This window comes from Gymnoscopelus microlampas, assembly GCF_963454915.1.
Source record: "Gymnoscopelus microlampas genome assembly, chromosome: 5".
NCBI lineage: Eukaryota > Metazoa > Chordata > Actinopteri > Myctophiformes > Myctophidae > Gymnoscopelus > Gymnoscopelus microlampas.
The window spans coordinates 55,058,133-55,068,955 of NC_139942.1; positions in this window are offsets into that span (position 1 = coordinate 55,058,133).

Sequence of the window (10,823 nt, forward strand, 5' to 3'; positions counted from 1 at the left end):
GCTATTTTCAACTGTTAATGGGTTTTTCTTTCTTCACAAATGAATTCTACTTTGTTGTACAACAGTGTCCCATAAAAGTAGCGAAAATAGCCGATCTACAAGCTCACAAAGTGTTGCATCATGATTTGAATTCCGACTGAAAACGCCACCCTTGCGTCTCCGTGTGTACAACCAAATACGCATCTTTCCTGCACCGATGACGCTTGGGGCTTTTACAGCGCTGCTCCTACACTACCACCGTCAGCAACAAGTGGACATGGAGTAAATGTACTTAGTTACTTTCCGCTTAGTTACTTTCACGTGCATATAAATGAGCCACGCGGTCTTATAAGAATGAAAACAAACGCCTCGCTGTTGGCCATGGATCACATGACGGTCGTCTGTTACGGTCATGGATGAACTCAAAATGTTACTTGAGTTCAATCAAAGTAAAAGTGCAAAAGTATTGGCAAATAAATGTTTGAAAATAGCTGATCTACAAGCTCACAATGCGTCGCAATGCGTTGTGAGCTTGTAGATCGGCCATTTTCAAATACACTATGTGAAATAGGGCAAATAATGTATGTTTTATAATGTAATGATTTATATCTGCAAAGTAACTAGTAACTAAAGCGTTCAAATAATGGTAGTGGAGTAAAAGTACAATATTTTCCTCTGAGATGTAGTGGAGTAGAAGTAAAAGTAAAAATAGCAAGTCAGCATGCTTACAGCGTGGGATTCGAACCCGGGTCGTAAAATCGCCAGATATTAGTTTTAACCGCTACACTAACTGGACTATTTAATTTACAGAGGAAAGAGGTAGAAACCTACTATACAGAAATTGATGCGAGAAAAAAAAAACATATAAGACGTCTGTCTGTCTGTCTCTCCACGGACTTTTGAGACAGACAGACAGACAGACAGACAGACAGACAGACAGACAGACAGACAGAAACCAATGTGTGTCTGAACATTTCTAAAATGACAGAGATGCGTTCCTGACTGCCCGACGCTGAACAGAAAACCCAATTTAAACGCTCTAAGCACACGTAATTATTGCTAGTTATTAATAATAATATAAGACATCTATCTGTCTGTCTGTCTGTCTGTCTGTCTGTCTGTCTGTCTGTCTGTCTGTCTGTCTGTCTGTCACAAAAAAAGTGACTCCAAAGCGGCACCTTGTGGTAGTATTTGGAACTTAAATTTACTGCAAAGCGGGTGAGGCAAATGAGTGAAGTGATACTCTTATGAAAAGCGACAAAGTCAATGGTCACCCACTGTACGTTTCAATGTCAAAACATCTTCATCAGGTACCACCTTGGACTTATTGCCATCGAAACGCTTTCACGTTATTTTCCTGCACCCTGTAATTAACTGCGGATGCGATGGTGCTTCCTCAGTTCACCTGACTGACTGAAACTCTTGTCAAAATGTTTACAGAGTAAAGGTTTTTCTCCAGTGTGGATAAGCTGGTGCCTTTTGAGAGCACTTATATGACTGTAACTCTTGTCACAATGTTTACAAAGGAAAGGCATTTCTCCGGTGTGGATACGCTGATGTCTGATTAGGTTGTTGAAGACACTGAAACTCTTGCCACACCGTTTACACAGGAAAGGTTTTTCTCCAGTGTGGACACGCTGGTGAAGACTCAGTTGACCTGGCTGACTGAAACTCTTGTCGCACTGTTTACACAGGAAAGGTTTTTCTCCAGTGTGGACACGCTGGTGAAGACTCAGTTCACCTGACTGACTGAAACTCTTGTCGCACTGTTTACAGAGGTACGACTTTTCTCCAGTGTGGATATGCTGGTGTCTTTTGAGAGCTTGTAACAGACTGAAACTCTTGTTACACTGTTTACAGGAGAAAGGCTTCTCTCCAGTGTGAACATACTGGTGTCTCTTCAGATTACTTAAGACACTGAAAGTCTTGTCACACTGTTTGCAGTGGAAAGGCGTTTCTCCAGTGTGGACATACTGGTGTCTCTTCAAAGTACCTGACGTACTGAAACTCTTACCACACTGCTTACATATGTGGTTCGCTTCCCTGTATAAGTCATCAGATCTATCTTTGCCTCTCCTTGCTGAGTTAACGTCTTGGTAAGATCTTGTGTCTTCAGTTCCACCTCCTTTTCTCTGGCTGGTTACAGAGCTGGCAATTTGAAGCTTTGAGGCAGCTGGTTCTTCATCAAAGCTGCTATCCTTCGACTCTCTTTCGGCTTGGAGTTTTGTCCTCATCTTCTCTTTGCTCACTTGTCTCTCTCTCTCTCCTCGATATACCTGTCTCTCTTAATCTGGCTGTCTCAGTATATTGTTCCTTACTAGACTATGTGTCTTGGACTCGGACACATCAAGTCTATTGGCTTTTATGGGGCAGGAATATTTACCCTTATATAGTCTCTCTCAATCTCCTCAGTCTTTAACTTAGTTATCCTTTTATCCACATCAGTTTCTTCTCAGAGCACCTCAATAGATTCTGCTTGAAGTCACATTTTCTCTTGGATATACTGTTCTTATATAGAATATTTTGACCGGACCTCACCTTATGAAGATGTCACACACAACACAAACTGTTGCCAAGCATTCCAAACCGCTGATTTGCGCAGGCGTCATTGCAATTAATTAATTAGTCATTGTATCCTTAGAGGTTGGACATTCTTAAAGACACAAATTTCTCTCTTAAATTGAATATTTTATGCTGTTTTTTGAAAGTAGGTCGGAGTGGCTTATTTTAAGTATCGGCCAAGAGCCATTGTTAAAGGAACCTATTTTCAACCTTATCTTCGTATATTTGGCTCTCACTAATGCTCATTATAAGATCGCACCATTTCTGTCTACTCACTGTGTCACAACGGAGCTAGTTTGAGAATCCCTGGCAGTGGAATGACATTTCACTTTATCTTTGTTTGTTACTTGCTTTCCTTTCCGGGGGTTCTGTGTCTCCAGACTTGTAAGGGAGAGATGTGTGAGGAACTATCGCTGTATCGGTAGAGTCGTGATGTGAGCGTGTGGAAAAGTGTTGTCAGCGGGACTCATCTATATCTAGAAATGTGCGAAATCTCGGTGAGCAATCATCTGTGTGTGACTTATCGGTTGTCCAGAACCACCGTGCGACAATAGAACCCCATATATGGACATGGACATCCCTGAAGAGGTCAAATTATGTCTGTGTGAACCGTTCATGTCGGTACTATGACTTCATATTGATATCATCCGGGATCCCCTTAAATGGAGATACAATGAAACATACAAACGGATGCAGAGATCTCCATACATGGACAGGAAAATAAGAGGGGTACAACGAGTACTCTGATAACGCAATGCACCTTGTACCCTTTGAACCCATTGTCAGAGAGGAATACTTTCCCAACATGCATCATCCCCAGCGGGCATCAATCGGCCTAGTCTTGTATTATACAAATAATTTGTACTGTGTCACTGGTTTTAAAGGATCTACACACCATGAATTTAAAAAATAATAATAATAATTAATATCATATTTATGTCCCTCAAACGTTTTTTCAAAAGGTTTGAGCCTAAATCAAGCCTCAGATATACTCATTCCAACTTCTCTCTGGCTTATAAAGCACTTTCACCTGCAATACCACATTGTGCTGTTTGGCACGGGGCGCTATTGAGCCATTTTGTATGTATGATATCTCCCGGTTCTGTGTGGAAAAAGTAAAAAAAATAAAAACTAGAAAAATTTCTCCTCGGAGCACAACTCTCCGCCAGAAGACTTGTGTTGGGAATGTTGGGAATGTTCTATCTGTATAAGTGTCCTATCCGTCCTGTCTGTATAAGTGTCCTATCCCTCCTGTCTGTATAAGTGTCCTATCCGTCCTGTCTATGTAAGTGTCCTATCCGTCCTGTCTGTGTAAGTGTCCTATCCAATTGTTACAGTATCCGCCATTTCGTGATTGTTCCTGTCTTACCTCACTCTTACCAGACTTGTGTTGGGGATGTTGGGAATGTTCTAATTCTTATGTTCTAACTGTCCTATCCATCCTGTCTGTATAAATGTCCGATCCGTCCTGTCTGTATAAGTGTCCTATCCGTCTGTATAAGTGTCCTATCCGTCTTGTCTGTATAAGTGTCCTATCCGTCCTGTCTATGTAAGTGTCCTATCCCTCCTGTCTGTGTAAGTGTCCTATCCGTCCTGTCTGTATAAGTGTCCTATCCGTCCTGTCTGTATACTGTAAGTGTCCTATCCGTCCTGTCTGTATACTGTAAGTGTCCTATCCGTCCTGTCTGTGTAAGTGTCATATCCCTCCTGTCTATGTAAGTGTCCTATCCGTCCTGTCTGTGTAAGTGTTCTATCCGTCCTGTCTGTATAAGTGTCCTATCCGTCCTGTCTGTATAAGTGTCCTATCCGTCCTGTCTGTATAAGTGTCCTATCCGTCCTGTCTGTATACTGTAAGTGTCCTATCCGTCCTGTCTGTGCAAGTGTCATATCCCTCCTGTCTATATAAGTGTCCTATCTGTCCTATCTGCCAATTATGTATCAGCCATGCAGCCATTTCGTGATGGTTCCTGTCTTACCTCACTTTGACAGTGGATGGTTCCTGTCTTACCTCACTTTGACAGACACTGTCAAAGTGACGCCATGTATTTATAGGCCGCTATGCGTCACTAGCCAATCAGATCACAGTATTTCACCGTATTGTCACGTGTCACGTGAGGCTTGACCAATCGGTGTGTCATATTTAGAAAGTGAAAACAATACTCTCCTGGCGGAGAGTAATAATGTTTTTTTTTGGTTGGAACTGAAAAACGGGAGGGATTGTACCCTGACGTGACGTCACGTCAGGGTGCAAATCAGTTTGGCCTGTTTTGAGACCAATTTACAGAAAACCCCAGATTTGCTGTGAACGCCTGAGTCTTCAAACTTGGGTATTTTTGGGGATAGAAGAGAGGTAGGGGAGACCAAAAACACACAAAAAATAATAAAAAGTTAAAATTCAATGTGTAGCCCCTTTTAAAAGACGGTTTTCCTGGGTACCAGATGGGACTGCCCTGGAGGTGCGCCTCGGAGCTCCGGGCGGCCCATGGGCCGTCTCTACCCGGCGAGCCTGGGGTCCCCAGTTCCCCCTAGGCTGATTTGTTCCGGGGCTCGGGCAGGGACAACGGGGAACCCCCCATGAGCTCGGAGGCAACGTTTAAAAAACAAATCTTCCTCTAAATAAAAATCATCCCTCTTTACAAAAATGGAGACTCCCTTTCTACCAGCGGCAGCCATGCTCCCCCTCTCATCAATTTGATCAACCCGAACCCCCCTTGCCCAAGTTCTGTGCCATCGGGCTGCCACTCCCCCTGAATACGCTTTAGACCCCAAAGACACATTTCTTGACGCTAGTGACGGAATAAATAAAGGCCTATGTATCCACGGTTAACATTGAGCATAAAAAAAAAAAATAATAATGAAGAAAAAAAAAGTTAAACAACTACAAAAACCCTTCAGTCTCCTGTATTTCTGAATGCTTGGTCAGGGACAACCTGCAGATACCTTCATGTGAAGGTACGTTTCAATGTCAAAACATCTTCATCAGGTACCACCTTGGACTTCACCTTATGAAGATGTATTGCCATCAAAACGTTTTCACGTTTTGATGGCTTCCTCAGTTCACCTGACTGACTGAAACTCTTGTCAAAATGTTTACAGAGTAAAGGTTTTTCTCCAGTGTGGATAAGCTGGTGCCTTTTGAGTTTACTTATATGACGGTAACTCTTGTCACAATGTTTACAAAGGAAAGGCCTTTCTCCAGTGTGGACACGCTGGTGCACCATCAGTACACCTGACTGACTGAAACTCTTGTCGCACTGTTTACAGATGTAAGGCTTTTCTCCCGTGTGGATACGCTGATGTCTGATTAGGTTGTTGAAGACACTGAAACTCTTGCCACACTGTTTACAGTGGAAAGGTTTTTCTCCAGTGTGGACACGCTGGTGAAGACTCAGTTGACCTGACTGACTGAAACTCTTGTCGCACTGTTTACACAGGAAAGGTTTTTCTCCAGTGTGGACACGCTGGTGCATCCCCAGTTCACCTGACTGACTGAAACTCTTGTCGCACTGTTTACAGAGGTACGGCTTTTCTCCAGTGTGGATATGCTGGTGTCTTTTGAGAGCTTGTAACAGACTGAAACTCTTGTTACACTGTTTACAGGAGAAAGGCTTCTCTCCAGTGTGAACATACTGGTGTCTCTTCAGATTACTTAAGACACTGAAAGTCTTGTCACACTGTTTGCAGTGGAAAGGCGTTTCTCCAGTGTGGACATGCAGGTGTCTCTTCAAAGTACCTGTCGTACTGAAACTCTTACCACACTGCTTACATATGTGGTTCGCTTCCCTGTATAAGTCATCAGATCTATCTTTGCCTCTCGTTGCTGAGTTAACGTCTCGGTAAGATCTTGTGTCTTCAGTTCCACCTCCTTTTCTCTGGCTGGTTACAGAGCTGGCAATTTGAAGCTTTGAGGCAGCTGGTTCTTCATCAAAGCTGCTATCCTTCGACTCTCTTTCGGCTTGGAGTTTTGTCCTCATCTTCTCTTTGCTCACTTGTCTCTCTCTCTCCTCGATATATCTGTCTCTCTTAATCTGGCTGTCTCAGTATATTGTTCCTTAGTAGACTATGTGTCTTGGACTCGGACGCATCAAGTCTATTGGCTTTTATGGGGCAGGAATATTTAACCTTATATAGTCTCTCTCAATCTCCTCAGTCTTTAACGTAGTTATCCTTTTATCCTCAATAGATTCTGCTTGAAGTCACATTGTCTCTTGGATGTACTGTTCTTATATAGAATATTTTGACCGGACTTCACCTTATCAAGATGTCACACACAACACAAACTGTTGCCTAGCATTCAAAACCGCTGATTTGCGCAGGCGTCATTGCAATTAATTCATTAGTCATTGTATCCTTGGAGGTTGGACATTCTTAAAGACACAAATTTCTCTCTTAAATTGAATATGTTATGCTGTTTTTTGAAAGTAGGTCGGAGTAGCTTATTTTAAGTATCGGCCAAGAGCCATTGTTAAAGGAACCTATTTTCAACCTTATCTTCGTATATTTGGCTCTCACTAATGCTCATTATAAGATCGCACCATTTCTGTCTACTCACTGTGTCACATTGGAGCTAGGTTGAGAATCCCTGGCAGTGGAATGACATTTCACTTTATCTTTGTTTGTTACTTGCTTTCTTTTCCGGGGGTTCTGTGTCTCCAGACTTGTAAGGGAGAGATGTGTGAGGAACTATCGCTGTAACGGTAGAGTCGTGATGTGAGTGTGTGGAAAAGTGTTGTCAGCGGGACTCATCTATATCTAGAAATGTGCGAAATCGGTGAGCAATCATCTGTGTGTGACCTATCGGTTGTCCAGAACCACCGTGCGACAATAGAACCCCATATATGGACATGGACATCCCTGAAGAGGTCACATTATGTCTGTGTGAACCGTTCATCTGTCGGTATGACTTCATATTGATATCATCACACACACACACACACACACGCACACGCACACGCACACACACACACACACACTATCGATTATAAACCCCTACCACACATTGCTGTATGCACTGTAAACGGACGCGGGAACAAATGGATCGAAAAAGCGATAAGAAGGAAAGAAAGAAAGGGTAGAGTAGAAGGAAGGGGGAGAGGACATTGAAAGGAAGATCTGTGACACAATAACGGATGTGTTCTCTGTGAAGCGGGCGTCTCCAGGACAGCGGGGACATACATCACGGGAACACAGCAGGACAGCGGGGACATACATCACGGGGACACAGCAGGACAGGCTGCTACACGTCTCTGTTGTGGTGGAAAGACCTCCTAACTCCAAGCTTTTCTTCTGTTGTTGTTGTTGTTGCTTCTAGTTGGTTTTACTGGGAATGGAAGAGTATAAGGCAGTCCTCTATGCCAGTGGTTTTTCTACAAGCTCATAGCCATGAGCTTGTAGATCTGCTATTTTTGAATAGCCAAAGTATAACATATGGTTAAAGTGGTTAAAATGATTGTGACGCTATATTAACTAATTTAGCTGGGGTCCCCGGACCCCAATTTGAGAACCAATGCTCTATGCCAGTGGTTTTCAAACTTTTTCGTGCCAATTAAGGACCCCCGAATTGATATTTATTTGGCCGCGGACCCTCGATTCCAGGGACCCCCAGAAGCAAAGATTTGAGTAAAAAATATTTGCTTTAAAAAGATCTGCATGTGATGCTTTGATCCAGAAGTGTGCAGGTACAGTAGCTTCAGCATGGTGCTCAAGGACACAGTGAGAAAGGACATGCAACATTTACAAGATGACTTTTGAAACAACTGACCGTCACGGGGCAACTGTACACATCCTGCTGAGGCGATGTAAATACCAGGCTAAACTCTGAACAATGACAATGACTGTACAATAGAGGTACATCATTGATGGCATGGAGCTTGCTCAGGTGTGTCAGTGCCAGTGGTGTAAAGTAACAAAGTACATTTACTCAAGTACTGTACTTAAGTACAATGTTGAGGTACTTTTACTTTGCTGGAGTATTTCCAATTGTCTATACTTTTACTTCTATTCCACTGCACCTCAGAAGCAAATAGGACAGTGTTTCAGCACCAGGATGGAAGGACAGTGTTTCAGCACCAGGATGGAAGGACAGTGTTTCAGCACCAGGATGGGAGGACAGTGTTTCAGCACCAGAGTGTAAGGACAGTGTTTCAGCACCAGAGTGGAAGGACAGTGTTTCAGCACCAGAGTGGAAGGACAGTGTTTCAGCACCAGAGTGTAAGGACAGTGTTTCAGCACCAGAGGGGCGGCCATAGCTGAGTGGTTAGTGAGTCCGCCTAAGGAGCCAGAGGCCCTGGTTGCCGCAGGTTCGATTCCCGGTTCGATTCCCGGCCAGGCCAGCATATGTGTCGATGAAATGAAATTTGTCCCTGAGCAAGACTCTTAACCCCAAATTGCTCACAGGTTCTCATTGGAAACAAGACCGCAAGGACTTTCATGAACGATTTGTTAAAAGGAATTATCCTTATCCTTAGAGTGGACATTGACTCCTCCCTCTGCCCCCGTCTGACCCGGCTGACCATTCTCTACCCTGCATCGCCCCCTGCTGGTCGGGTGGACCTCCTACCTCTATCTCACCTGTTTCACCTGTCACCTCCTTCTCTCCAAATATTCATGCGCAATACTTAATCCCTGTCCAAATGGGCCAAAAAACTCACAACAACCACAAGGGCCCCGGGATTAATTTTAGCAACCTAATTTATCCTCTCTGCCTCCCACACTCCAACCCCCAAAAAATCACCTTTAAAATAAACCTGGCCCTATTCAACATCAGGTCACTCCTTAACAAGCATTCCTCTATTCACGACCTTATCTGCGATGAGAAACTGGACATTATTTTTTTAACAGAGACATGGCTTGACTCAGCTGGCGCAGTCCCCCTAGCCGCTGCTTGCCCCCCAGGTTACAGTTATGTTCACTCAGCACGTGATAACAAGAAAGGAGGTGGACTTGCCTACATTTTTTCAGACAAACTCAAATTTAAGCCTCTATCCTTAGGTTGATTTTCATCCTTTGAATATCAGGCCACCATTCTAGAGACTCAATCCCCCGTGCTCATAATTACAATTTATCGTCCTCCAAAGAGCAGCAAAGCCATATTCCTAACGGAAATATCAGACCTTTTATCCTTCTGCACATTAAACTACGACAGGACCCTGGTCACAGGCGACATTAATTTACACTTGGATAATGACACAGATGCTGTAGCTTTGGGGTTCCTACAGACTTTAAATTTCCATGACTGTATTCAGCACGTTGTTGGGCCAACGCACAAACATGGCCACACCTTGGACTTGGTGATCTCCAGAGGCCTAACCATCACAGTGGACAAGATTATTGAGAAGCCCGAGCTATCTGACCACCATGCAGTGTTCTTTAATATGGCTGTCTCGGACTTAGAGAAAAACAAGACAGAATATTGTGTGAAAAAACGTTTCTTTAGCTCAACGGCAGCCAGTGAATTCTCCCGTCTTCTGGCCTGTGCACCCCCCCTGCCTAATACCTCATCAGTGAATGTCTTGATACAACAGTTCAACCTTAATCTTGAGACAGCAGTCAATATAGTGGCCCCTATGAAATCCAAAAAAAGACAAAACTCCAAAGTAACACCCTGGATCAACGACCATATTCGATCTCTAAAGAAAGAATGTCGTAGAGCTGAGCGGGGTTGGAGAAAAAGCAAACTCACCATCCACCTTGAGATCTTTAAGACATCAACAGTTGCTTATAACAAAGCCCTTCGCTTAGCAAGGCAGACTTATTTCTCTGGCATTATTAACAATAACAAAAATAATGCCAGAGTTCTATTTTCCACCATTGAACGGCTCTTGAACCCCCCCCAGTCATATAAGCAATCGCTCCCCGCTTCCAAAGCTAAATGTAATGAATTTGCATCTTTTTTTGACAATAAAATCCTCGACATTCGAGCTGATATTACAAACAGTGCCAGCTCAAACTCCTTAACCCCAAATGCGGCTACTGCTGCCAGGTGCAATAGTGTTAACCCCAGCAGGGGTAGCCTCAACTCATTTTATGAAATCGGCTTTGAGGAACTTCACAAAACCATATCTCAGATGACTTCATCCTCATGTTCCCTGGATACACTCCCCACTCCCTTTCTCAAAGAGGTTCTGGACAGTGTGCTTGCGGACATTCTAAGAATCATTAACTGCTCACTACAATCAGGTATATTCCCAGACTCACTTAAAACAGCCATTGTTAGGCCCTTGCTCAAGAAGCACAACCTTGACCCCCTGGTGCTGGGTAACTACAGACCCATCTCTAACCTG